The sequence below is a fragment of the Leptopilina boulardi genome, unplaced genomic scaffold, assembly GCF_019393585.1.
Source record: "Leptopilina boulardi isolate dan_hultmark-lab unplaced genomic scaffold, ZJU_Lbou_2.1 LbouV2_107, whole genome shotgun sequence".
Taxonomy (NCBI): domain Eukaryota; kingdom Metazoa; phylum Arthropoda; class Insecta; order Hymenoptera; family Figitidae; genus Leptopilina; species Leptopilina boulardi.
This window is the reverse complement of record NW_026137649.1, coordinates 30,239-42,628: the sequence shown is the minus strand read 5'-3', so window position 1 is coordinate 42,628 and position 12,390 is coordinate 30,239. Positions and strand designations below refer to the sequence as shown.

General features: G+C 29.6%; 1 long non-coding RNA gene across 1 annotated transcript in view; it reads left to right on the top strand.

Moving 5' to 3' along the window:
• The window catches only part of LOC127276962 (uncharacterized), a 169,055-nt gene extending 158,083 nt beyond the window's left edge, over positions 1-10,972 (top strand). The window contains exon 5 of the long non-coding RNA XR_007842290.1: positions 10,447-10,972. This is a non-coding gene — a long non-coding RNA (uncharacterized LOC127276962). The remainder of the gene's footprint in view (positions 1-10,446) is intronic.
• The last annotated feature ends 1,418 nt before the right edge of the window (positions 10,973-12,390 follow it).

Below are 12,390 nucleotides of genomic sequence, written 5' to 3'. Positions count from 1 at the left end.
TTCTGATATTAAAACAGCACATTTTTCTTGTGTTATATAAGCATAACATCACAAAAAAATTATATGGGAGTGAAAAAAGTGAAAATCCTGCGTGAAAAAGTTTCCGGAAATTGACCACTGGAAACTCTTGCGGAAATTTCTGTTGTAAATTTCAACACATTTTTTTCATATAACTTAACATAAACTCTCAGTTTTTTAACATAACTAAATTAAAATTTAGTGGAACTTCCTGCTGAACACGAATATCGTATTTATTTTCAAATTAATTCACGTCGTTCCTTAAAATTTAGAAAAAAGATACACGAAGCGGTCTCATTTTTTGATGCAAAAAAATTAATCAACTTGTATTAATCATGGCCGAAATGAATCGACTGAAAAATAAACGATTTATATTCAGTTATTTTCGTAATAGTGTAATTGCGGAGACTATTTCACTATTTAATTTGAAAATGAAAATAACAGAAAATCAAAGACAATGTGCAATTCGATAATTAAATAGTGACTGCCCTGGCAGATTGTATGATGCGAATGCTCCACGAAATTGGCGGAGCATTCGTGGAACACGAGGTTGAGATTGAAATTTTGTCTTAAATATATAAAAAATGATTAAATATATATAGTTAAATGATTAAAACAATAATATTTATGTTTCATGATGATTATTGTTAAATAATTATAAAAATTTAATGTTTTTATGAATTTCAATCTATTACAGTTTATTATTAACAATTGTCGATAAAATCAACAGAGCCGCGCTTTTTAGAAGGTAGGTGGCAGTGCTTTTTTCTTCTTTCCTTAAATAATTCCAGTAATTTTTTTATCAAAAGCAAATCTTATATTTGTTAAACTGAAATATTGGTCAAAAAAATGTATTATTTTATGTCTAAATAAATTTTGTGATTTTTTGAATTCTTTGACATCCCGGCAAGAAGTCTTGAATAGAAAAAAATTAAAGTTATCTTATAATCGTATACAAAATTAAAAAAGTTTAATTCCATTTAATACCTGATTTTTCCACTTTTTCAAAGTCATCGAAATAAGATAGATAGACAACGAAATGAATTCCACTTAATTCTAAAATTCGTTTTGCATTACGTAAAAATCGGTAAGTGTGCTTTCTATTATAATGACAATTGTACATATTTTTGTGCATCAAAATAATTTGCTCATGATTTTATTTAGAAGTAATAGTGAATAAATTTGCTGTGTTTTTCTGTTCAATGTGAAAATAATAAATAATTTACAGTAAATATAATGTTGGTAAAAAGTTTAATAAATTTAAACGTTAGGCATCAAAAATTGAACATATATTGTCTCAAATTTTTTTAGGTTATGCGTTGAATATAAAATAGTCGCCTTCACTTTTTTTAAGGGAATAATGTAGATTATAAATAAAAAAAATAACTCAAATTTTTATCAATAAATAAATTATTAATAAAACGTATTTAATTCATTCAAATATATACTATTTCACATTGCACGCTTTACGAAAACGGAATGAAAAGGGATTCAAGTTTGATGCTGTCTATTCCTTACAAAGACTTACGAAATAACAAAAAAATCAGGTATTAAATGGAATTGATTTCTTTAATTCTTTTTCATTCCAGCCTTCTTGGCAGGATAATCATTCCGGCATAGCACCAAAGTCTTAACCCGGAAGTTGTCTACAAAAAATATATGGTGCACTCTTTAATCCCTATATAAGATCTTGTACAATTTCCTGTATAGGATTAGCAACTGAACTTGTACAAGTTCTGACTATTTCCTGTACAGGAAAATGCATACGAATTTGGAACAAGTTCATGTGTGAGATCTTGTACAAGATCTGGTGCAAGATCTTGTACAAGAAAGATACTTGTACAAGAAAATGTACATGATCTTGTACAATTTCATGTATAAGTACTTGTACATGAACACGTCCATGTTCTTGCACATGTTAATTAATGTTTTTCTTTTCTAAAAATTAAAAACTTCAAAGGCTGCGCAATAGTTTACTTTAACCTTTACAGCTGCGCAATAGTTTTTAGCATGGATGAGTTACGAATCTTAGTGGTTAAAAATTATCAAAATCTCAAATTTTATTAAAAAAAAAAAATTTTACAACTATACATGTGCAAGAACATGAACGTGTTCATGTACAAGTACTTATACATGAAATTGTACAAGATCATGTACATTTTTTTGTACAAGTATCTTTCTTGTACAAGATCTCACACATGAACTTGTTCCAAATTCGTATGCATTTTCCTGTACAGGAAATAGTCAGCACTTGAACAAGTTCAGTTGCTGATCCTATACAGGAAATTGTACAAGATCTTATACAGGAATTTTCAGTAGGGTCCAGGGGATGCTGAGCTACCCTCAAATAAAGTTCCGAAAAATTAAATTTTCGAGATAACCGCTCCGTAATACCACCAAAGAAATAAGGAAAAAGTCTCGAACAAAAAAGGAATAGCGCACTTCTGATAGGTCCAGCGGATGCTGAGCTAGACTCAAATCAAGTTCCGAAAAATTTTTGAAAAATTAAATTTGTGAGATAACTGCTCCGGAATACCACCGAAAAAATAATCAAAAAGTTTCCAACAAAAAATGTATAGCGCACTTTTTGATTGGTCCAGCGAATGCTGATCTAGATGTTTTGAATTTGGTAAATAATCGCTCAGCAATATAGATTTTTTGTTAATAAAAATTAAGATTTAAACTCCGCCTCTCTATTAATAAAGATTTTTATTCGTGGTGTTCAAATATGAAAAAAGGAGGGAAATTACATTTTTTAAATTAGGTATATTTTGTCGTATCCCCTAATTAAAGAAGGGATATTATTGAAAAAAAGTTTTTTAAAAAATTATTGGTTGAAAAGATTATTTTTTGTGGTTTGAAACTTTTTCTGAAATAAAAAATGATTTCGAGTTAAAATTTTGGAAAAATGATTTTGTTTGGTACAAGAAATCTCGCTGTTCTTTTCATTTACCATAACTTAACTCCAAAATAATAGAAATAAAGCAATGAATATTAAAATTTGGTATTTAATCGTAGTTCATTGAGTGGCCACTTGTTCGTATTGGCGCTGTTTACTGGAGCACTAACAGAGTCAAGCAACGTCTAGGTATGCGCCGCTATCTTTGTTTTCATTTTCGTTTAAAAATGTCACTTTTTAAACATCATTTTTTAATAATTTGACTCAAAATTGTGTATTTTTCGGAGAACAGCGAGATTTCTTGTACCCTAATCTATCGTCCCTCAAAATTGTAGACAAAAATCTTTTTTCATTTTAGAGTGAAATATATACTACCAAACCATATTTTTCCATACTAGGTTACGTGGGAGGTTCCCACATACTCTTAAATCAATATGTTTGATTAAAATATTAATTCTATGATAAAATAATACATTTTTTTAACCAATATTTCAGTTTAACGAATAAAAGATTTGCTTTTGATAAAAAATTACTGGAAAAATTTAAGGAAAGGAAAAAAACAGTGATGCCATCTACCTTCTAAAAAGCGCGGCTCTATTGATTTCATCGACAAATATTAATAATAAACTATATATAACTATATATTTCATCATTTTTTATATATATTTAAGACAAAATTTCATTCTCAACCTCGTGTTCCACGAATGATCCGCCAATTTCGTGGAGCATTCGCATCATACAATCCGCCAGGGCTGTCACTATTTAATTATCGAATTGCACATTGTCTTTGATTATCTGTTATTTTCATTTTCAAATTAAATAGTGAAATAGTCTCCGCAATTACACTATTACGAAAATAACTGAATATAAATCGTTTATTTTTCAGTCGATTCATTTCGGCCATGATTAATACAAGTTGATTAAATTTTTTGCATCAAAAAATGAGACCGCTTCGTATATCATTTCTAAAAATGATTTACAAAACGCTTTCATTTTGATATAACTTATGTACATCAAAACGTTGCAATAGAAAATGATACAACCAACTTTACAGTATACTGTAAAGTTGGTTGTATCATCATTTTCGTTACAAACAATAATTTTCATTAAGTAACGTTAAAAAACTGAGTTTCTATGCTAAGTTATATATATAAAACTTTTTTTCCATTTTTCCAACTGGAATTTCCGCAAGAGGTTCGAGTTGTGAATTCCCAGGAACTTTTTCACGTGAGAGTCTTTACAGGAATTAAATTCAACTAAATAACATATTTTTCAATTGTTTTAATATAATAAAAAGAAATGCGAGACAAATACGAATAATTTTACAGAGTACACTTTAAATCTGAATCAGTGAAAATTTCACTGAATTCAAATCAGTGGCTCAGTTTTCGTTAATTCACCAGTGGAATTTCACTGAGATTCAGTGGTTTTTACTAATTCCCAGTGAAATTCCACTGGTGAATAAAAGAAAATTGAGCCACTGATTTGAATTCAGTGAAATTTTCACTGATTCAGATTTAGAGTGTACGGTTGAATATAAGATATAAATAAATACATATAGTTAAAAAATGGAAAAGTAAAAAAAGTCGCTTTTCGAATTCTAAATGATAGAGTAATGAAATATATATATATAGTAATAAAAGTCGAGTTTGTGATGGTTTATGCAAGGAGGAAGAAGAGTCCAGCATTTATAGCTATATAGTTGCGAGCACATCATGAGAATGGATACTACCTACATGAGTAACGAAAGGAGAAAAATAAAAAATACTCAAGTATAGAAATCAAAGAGGAACGTGGGTACATGCCTGCATACATGCACTTCCGGTGCCTAGCCGTAAATTCTCCAACGTGTATTACATCTGGCATCATACGATTTATACTCGAATTGATTAGAGCACACATGTTTTCATCTGTCATAAGAAAGTCAACCCTTTAGCTCTGACGAATCGTCTCACTCTGACGAATTTTTCCACGAGTTTTCTTTTAGTCATTCACTATTGAACTTTCCGAACTCAATGTGAGTATGCACATCCCTGAAAATATCAGTGAGGTGTGGATTATATAAATATATATAATCCACACCTCAATGTGTATACACATTAAAAAAAGTCGTAATTTCAGACTATTTTTGAGGCTGAATTCCAGGTGTGAGCGGAGTCAGCCCAACTATACAAACAGACTTATGCAAAATATACATGAGTAACGGTTCAAGACATTGTTTTACTGTGTAACTCGTCAGTGTCAAAAGTTCAAAAAGTAGTGAAATTCTTACAATTCGTCTTGTGTTCAAGGGACGATTAATTTTTTTGTTAATTTTATTTTGATATATATATGTACTTATGAAAATAATGTCACCTCGGTTGTAAAAATCTTTTCGAAAGATATATGAAAGTGCCAAGACTTCTGGCGCAAAGAGCTAATCTCAGGACTTCCGCTACAGGAAGTAGAACCTGCTACTGCTGGTTAACTGGTCTTTACATCAGATTATACCTGTTTTTATGAGAGTCATATGTTTGTGGGAGGAGTGCGATGAGAGGGGGCGAGGCAGAGAGCTAGAAATAATAAAAAGAGATATAAAATAAAAAAATAAGAAAGATACAGGTATGATCGTTTTGAATTGGAGGACTGATAATAGTCAGAAGGAAATTGTGCGTACTTCCGTCAGAGTAGCTCTCCCTTCCTCTTTCTGATGTTTCTGTTCATTTTTTTTCTTTGCTTCTCCTATCTCTATCTTGCACTCTCTTTCTCGTGGTTTTTCTTAATTTTTTCCTTCTTTTTTTTAACCACGTGAGGTGGTGCTCGACCGCAGGGTGCTCGACTTTAAAAAAACGAGGGTAAAAAAAGAAACTCATCTCGTCCCTGGCATGCTCCTTCTCCTATCTCCCTCTTTTTTTTTCTTCCAACAACTTCAAACTACAGAGGTCTAAATTATTTTTAAATAACAATCAGTTTTTATACAATATAGGTAGTTACAAGATACATCTTTATACAGTATCCTATTATAAATGATAATCATTTAACCCTTTGAATTACGCAATTCGTATGATTGTTTATAATAAAACATATACTTTCCTTTTACTGTAAAAATTGCAATTTGCAAAAAATTTAAAATTTTTTTTTGTAAAATACCAATTGAATTGATATATCAACGTAAGAAAAAATCAAGAACATAGTACAACTGAGAAATAAAATACGTATAGTGATTTATCATTAAAGTGCGTAATCAAATCAAATCATAAATAAAATTCATTTGCAACAAATAAATAATTATTTGGATCTGAGAAAAATATATCTTTTCTCTGGGTGTATATAAAAATTAAAGTGCGCTTAAATTTGAATCAGTGAAATCTTAGTAAACGGTAATAATAAGAACTTAAGTAAAGTATGGAAACCTCTCCCTCCTCGTGTTTCTCATCTGATAAGGGGGATAGAATTCGGAAAGATGATTATATCACTAAGTAACCGCTTTCCTTGTGACATAATATTATTAACACAGAATAATGCCGTCGTGATTACATAATCGACCAGTATAAAACTCGGCACGGTTCTTTTTATTATATAAACGGAAGGCTCGTATAACTGTGAGCATATATATATATACAATCATATAGTATGAAGAGAGAAAGAGACCAGCTTCCCTAAGGTTACACCAGAGATATATCCCCTCGAAGTGAAGAAAAATTATCATGTGGGAACCTCGCGCAAACACACATTAAATAATCATACAAAATTTCTTGCAGTGAGGTTCGCACATTGTAATAAAAAATGTGCAAAGAAAGGCTCATATTAAGAAAAACTAGTGTGTGTCGAAAATACGGAAGAATGTCTGTTCAGGGGAAGTGTAAAGTCTGGGAATCGTAACTCGTTTCGATTAAGAAACAAAACATGTTTACATAAATATTAAATGAATAATAATTTATAAAAATAATATAGGTAATAAAGAATAACTATGTATATAAATTAATAAATTTTTTAATTACAAAAAATAAACATGTTTAGTACATTAAATCTTATTATTAAATGAATTTCGAAATATTTAAAAGAATTAATTTGACTAGTTTTTCAAAAGTCCTATTGATAAAAAATTATCAAGTTGTGCTGGATAATAACTTGATGAAAAAAGCGTGACATGACATTCGAGTTTTTAGCGAGCTGGCTAGTAAAGTAACTAGACATATTCAAGCACGACTGGCCAGTTCTTTTATTATAGCTAGGACAAATTTCTACTAGGGATACTACTTGACCATTTTGTATCCTCGCAACCTTCTCTTCTTCTGTTGGTTATGGCTTTTTGCAATGCAATTAGCCAGATCTACTCCTCGCAACCTGACTGAGAAAAGTGTCAGTTCTCGTACGCGAACAGTGCTGTATCTATACATAGTGTTTAGTGGTATCAATTTTATATACATTTATTAAAACGAAAATATTTTTGAAAATTGAGTATTTTGTCAACAAAAGTAATTATTTTTAATTAATTAAAAACATTTTATAATATTTTAAATTTTAATGTAAATATAAAAGTTCTAATTAATAATTACATAATTTTAATAAAAATAAATTATTAAATAATTATTTATTTAGTTATTGCTGTTTAACAGTCAAAAAATAATTCATTCTATTTTTACTGATAGAAAATTATTTATTAAGAATTCAAATATAAATTGAATTCATTTTTCGTTTATTTTGTTTTAATTTTTTATCAAGCTGATATAATGAATATTCATTAACATTGTAATTATTAATTATATATGAATTACAATATAACTTCTATATTACAACGCAACGATATAAATTATCATGTTCATATAAATGTTGTGGAGAATATTGTTCTCTATGAACTATAGTCAAAGTATACAGTCCTGAAATCATTGGTTTTTAGTGGTGGGGGAAGATGGTCAGGTAGCGAGTTTGAGAAGGGGGGAAAATTCTGGAAAATAGTCAGATTGCGGGGATTGCCTGTAATTCGTTTCGAATCAAATACACATAGTTAATAATTAAATAGAAAAAAAATATATAAACAAACAATTAAGGGGGATTTTTTTTACTTTGGACGGCAGTATTAGGGTTGTCAATTTTTTTCTGGCAATATTGAGTATTTGAAATTATAATATTATATGAAAATTTAAAAAACAATTAATTTATTAATATTTTTTCAAATAAAACTAAAAATTCTAAATAATGACAGAAATAGTACATTGTGTAACGAGAGCTAAAAGAAGCTTATTATAACGTTATTTTTCCAAAAATAAATACAAATGGATGTAGTAAATATGATCCTGTAAAACGTCTTGTTATAAGGATCGAGTTGAAGAGATAATATAATTGAAGTTATACAGACATTTCGAGTGAAAAGGAGCAAATATAAAATGGAGTTGCAAGTGGTGCAGAGAGAGAGAGAGAGAGAGAGAGAGAGGGGGGGGGGCATCCCGGAAGCAATACCAACAGCTTCTTCACCTCGTTCGAACTCTCGGTGGCACCCAGAGATTTGATAAGATCTTCCGTGAGGTACATTTCAACAAAGATCGAGCTGTAGGTCATCTAAAGATACGTAATTAAGGAATGTCTTTAAGAGCTCCCACTGTTCCCTTAGCACAAAATCGCCAGTTAATTTCAATTCCTCATAAATAGATTTCACTTCCTTCTTCCCGTGTAGAAATTTTGCCATGGCTCGGATCGGGGCCGGATCGGGCGGGAATGTGACCAGATTATTATTCACTACCCGGGCCCTGGTAGGGGAATTTCTACACGGGTTATATCCAACTTGTTCTATTCTTTTCCTTATTTCTCATTTCCTATTCATTGAGATAAACTAAAAAGAACACTTAAATACATTTTGTTAATTTTAAAGGCAAAGAGTTTTAAAAATATGAAATTAAATAATATAAAAATTATTTTTATGAATGTAAATGTATTCTCACAGTTTTTACAAAAGAAAAAATTATGCTGGATTTATTCTAACAGCATAATTTTCAAAATGAAAGGGGAAACAACGTTTTTCCCCTTTCTTACTTGGTATTGTTCTTTCCAATCACGTTCATCACGACCGCGAACAAACGATTAGTTTATAGTAGCAGAGCGATGACCGTCTTAGTCGGAGTACTCTTCTACTGCACAACATCAGGAATCCCTTTCATTCTCTCAATATATTTCTTTCTCAATCATTCTCCCGTGTTTCTATATATTCCTCTATAACGTTCATTTTGTTCAATTTTTTTTACCTTTCTCTTGCTCTTCTCCCGCTCCTCTTTTATAAACCGATGCGATGAATGTACTTATTCCCCCATTGCATAGAGAGAGGATATGATGGCGCAATAATATTGCATCACGTCTATTGAAGGTTCTTCCTTTTATATAGGTACATAAATATTCTGTGCTTGTTCATTTTTTTTAACAAGTCACCAATATTGAAAGTTGCTAAAGTTGAATATTAACAATTTTTTGGGTCACTGATTACGAATCTGATATATGATTTTAAAAAATTAATGCTTATATTATACTTATTATGTTACAGAACATATTAATAATATTCCGTATTCTTTTAAAAGTGTACACTTTTTATATATGGCAACAATAACAAACTAAAGATCTTATTTAAATTCAATCCTGAACTGAGTGTTCCTTTGTAAATTACTATCATTTTAACAAAAAAAAATAGCAATTGATACTATTAAGTACAAAATAAATTACGTGGAAATATATATATATATATATATATATATTATTTTAATGTATTAATCGCCCTTTTCCTATTTATATATATATATAAATAGGAAAAGGGCGATTAATACATTAAAATAATTAGACACATAACTAAGGTTAAAGTTTGAATTTAAATAAGTGCGAACTTAACCAACAAAAATTAGTAGATAAAAAATAAATCGCTAACCGCTATAATATCAGTGAAGTCTTATACAAAATTTTTTTCTAACTTAATTGGAAAATATTGCACCCAATGTTTATATCTTGTATCTCTTGTGTATTTTATTTTATACACGCTAACCTTTTCTCGCGCATAATATTCGCACCTTTCTATTTTTATATTTATTACCAGCAGAGAATTATGAGCCTCATTTCTGCATCCATATATATATATATATATATATATATATATATATATATATATATATATATATATTTACACTATTTAAAAACATATACTTTCCTCTTGAGAATATGTAATAATTTTTGTAAATTTAGTGCGTATGTACCATATTTCAAACTCCCTTATTGTTTGCCTTATATTTAGTACTCAGAAAAATTTTACTTTTTACATTGGAATCCGTTGTAAAGTTTGAAATCTCTGAAGCGTGTCAAAAGCAATAAAATTATTCCAACAAAATCTTTAACTATTCCTTTTTTTCTTATTTCTTTGGAAGGAGTCCATGTATATATGCACAAAGACCAATAATATGTCGATCTATAAACATATACAAATATATATATATATATATATATATATATATTTGTGTGTGTGTATGTGTGTTGACCGACCTCCACTTTTGCCAATAAAAAACTCTTTTGGCTTTCAGGTGAAATTCAATGTGACCAAGATCTTCAGTGATGATTCATAAAAAGATGATTGGGTACCATATTTTCTCTAATTCCTCAAGTTTTTACCAATTGAATAACAGAGTGCAATAACTATACGAGTGCTACGACTGCAGTGGGGTTACAAGTGAGCGACAATGGCTTGCCCCCTGCTACCAATAGAGCGTTCGTCTGAGAGCCGGTGATTTCGAATTGCGTGCGATTTTTCAGGTGTAATCCATTTTTGTTCGAATTGCGTCCCGATCCTTCCCTCCCTGTGTTTGAATTGCGTGCCATTTGCTGTATTTGAGTTGCGTGCCGTTCCCTCCCAAATCGCCTTCGTATAGCTATAGGCGCAAGGCGCTATTGCTGCTTTTATTCACTTATTTATTTAACAAATGACAAAGGATTATTGCATTACTGCTGCCAGTTCTAAGCCTGGACAGGGTTTCTACAAATTTCTCTTTGCGAAATTCCATGAGATTTCTATAATTCCATGATCCACTTAGGAACATAATTTTTCTTATTATCTAAAATATAGATAATATAGTAAAAAAAAGACAAATAAATTTTAGTTTTTGTAAAGAAAAAATCACTTATTTCTTTTGAGTTGTTGATAAAATTCTTAGATTAAAATTGTTAAATTTTTTTAAAAATTAACTTAATTAATTTTTCTTTAATTTTTTAAAAAATTAATAATTTTAATAAATTAATAATTTTAATAAATAAATTATTTTAATTAATTAAATTAATTAATTGTTATTTAAATAATTTAAAATTCATAAATATTATTATTAAATAATTATTACTTGATAAAATATTTTGCATGGAAAGTTAATTTTATTATAGTTTTATTTGGTGTTAAAAATTACTTTTTATTTTGAGGTTATGTCATAAAACCATAGCAAGACCGAGTTGCTCTAAGGAATACCATACTTGTGGACAAACTGGCAAGGGCCTTTCCACTGCCTTAATATGTAGTTTTCTACGTTATATTGCAAACATGGAATAACCTAGTAACTGTCGTTTAATCTGGGAAATGCCAGACTGCGATTTTACAGAATCTTTTTCTTTTAATATTCGATAAAAAGTGGCAGTTGATAGACTAAATTCACTTTCTATTACATTTCGTTTCTTTCCATTTTCAAATTCTTTTATAATGTTTAGTTTTTCACTTAATGAAAAAGATTTAAGGTTACTTTTCGACATTTCGAATATTAGAAATAAAGCAATTCGCAAACGCCTTCTTATTACAGACGTTTTGAAACTAAAGTTTATTTTGTATGATAGGTATAATTGTAGTTTGAATAAAGAGCCTTTGTTCTTACACGTCTAATCAAATTTTAATTACTGTTTATTAATTTCATATTGACTTTTAGAAAATTATAATATAGAAAAGATTCTCAGTTATAGAGGTTTCTCAGTTAGACAAGTCTCACTTATCGAGGTTCGACTGTATATATAACGACCACCGCACGCAATTCGAGTATATTAGTGATTAGTTCTCCAAGAATAAGAGTATACTCCTCGAATCCCTTATGTAATTGCTCGCTTTACTTTAAAAACATTTTTATTTTTTTTAATTTTACACTACTTTAAATAATATAGGTATATATTTAATTCGACAAAACAAACATTTTGTCAAACTTTAATGAGAAAATAATGTTTTATATTGATTATATTTTGGGTATTTAAAATTTTCCCCTGATACGTTGAGAATGCTGTAGAGAAAAAGTTTTTTTTTTTATTGTAGACACATCCGGTTCCTCAGAGGTTATAAAATTTGCCGGTACGAGAAACGGACAGGGAGTAATATGTATTTTTTTTGTTTATGCATGTCGTGATGTACATCGATTTAAATCATTAGTATTCTATAGTGCAAGAAAACCTTGTTGTGTACGGTGCTTGTAAAGGTTGTGGGGATACCACTCCACGTGAGTGGCCTG